This window comes from Lactuca serriola, chromosome 6, assembly GCF_051521515.1.
Source record: "Lactuca serriola cultivar US96UC23 chromosome 6, Lser_US96UC23_V15, whole genome shotgun sequence".
In the NCBI taxonomy this organism is placed as follows: Eukaryota; Viridiplantae; Streptophyta; class Magnoliopsida; order Asterales; family Asteraceae; genus Lactuca; species Lactuca serriola.
This window is the reverse complement of record NC_136413.1, coordinates 149,911,889-149,912,990: the sequence shown is the minus strand read 5'-3', so window position 1 is coordinate 149,912,990 and position 1,102 is coordinate 149,911,889. Positions and strand designations below refer to the sequence as shown.

Sequence of the window (1,102 nt, the reverse complement as noted above, 5' to 3'; positions counted from 1 at the left end):
ACGAATAGCATGTATGGGTTGATCCATCGTTATCATATGTCGGTCCATATTATTCAACATAACTAACACAACCACCATGTCTTCAGAAGTGCCACTCCTAATTCTCTTAGCTCCATCTTGTCGAGGATTATGATACTCACGCAAATTCTTAGAAAACTCTTCAATTAGTTCGTTGATTTTAGCTGGGTTTTTCTTCGTCAAAGGTCCTTGAGAATCAAGGAGTTGTCTTGTCAATACATTCTCGCCATCATAGAATATTGATACTTCTTGTTTCATATTAAGATCATTTTGGGGGCAATTTCGAAGTAACCCCTTGTAACACTCCCATGCTTCATAAAGTTATTGACCCAGTTGTTGCTCAAAGTTTGCTATCGCCTTCTTGATTTTAGACACTTTGGATGGTGGGAAAAATTTCTCTAAGAATTGTTCACGCATTTGTGCCCATGTAGTAATGGCACCTGCTAGTAGTGCCTTCAACCAATCCTTAGCAACTCCTTTAAAAGTGACTGGAAGCATCCTCAATAACTGTAGTTTTAATGAAATCGAGTAAGAATTATAAGACCAGAGTAAAGTAAGAATGATGAACACAAGATCTAAATAAAGTGTGTTCGGCTCAATTATGCTTTCAGGTGTACATAGAGTGTTTAGACAAAATAACGAAAGTTCTTATCTATTTCTAGTACACATCCCATATATATAGGGATATAGAAAGCGCACAAAAAATATAAGGGACATTACATCAAATCTTCGAAACAAAAATGCCCTTATAATAACATTACAAAATATCGAAACAATCCAAGACATACGACACCTCACAACACTATTCGACATCTACATTCTCCCCCTTTGTGAGAAGTGTCGAATCTAGGACATTAGCATTGTAGCAGCTTGGTGAATAACTCTTCGAATTTCAGCATACCAATTGACAACCTTCCGAATTTCAGCCTTTTCTTTGTCGTTGTTCTTGGCATAGCTGTTCATTTGAACCATGAGATTTGTTTAATGAGGTGTGTGGTATACCTTTCAACATCACACACTTAAAAATTTTGAGTTGTTTCCCTTCTTGTTTTTGCCAACAAAAACAATTCCTAGAGGTTTCAAG

General features: G+C 36.6%; 1 non-coding gene across 1 annotated transcript; it reads left to right on the top strand.

The window, feature by feature from the left end:
• Positions 1-280: 280 nt before the first annotated feature.
• LOC145060838 (small nucleolar RNA R71) lies at positions 281-387 on the top strand. Its single transcript, XR_013687020.1, has one exon. It is a non-coding gene; the product is annotated as a small nucleolar RNA R71 (small nucleolar RNA).
• The last annotated feature ends 715 nt before the right edge of the window (positions 388-1,102 follow it).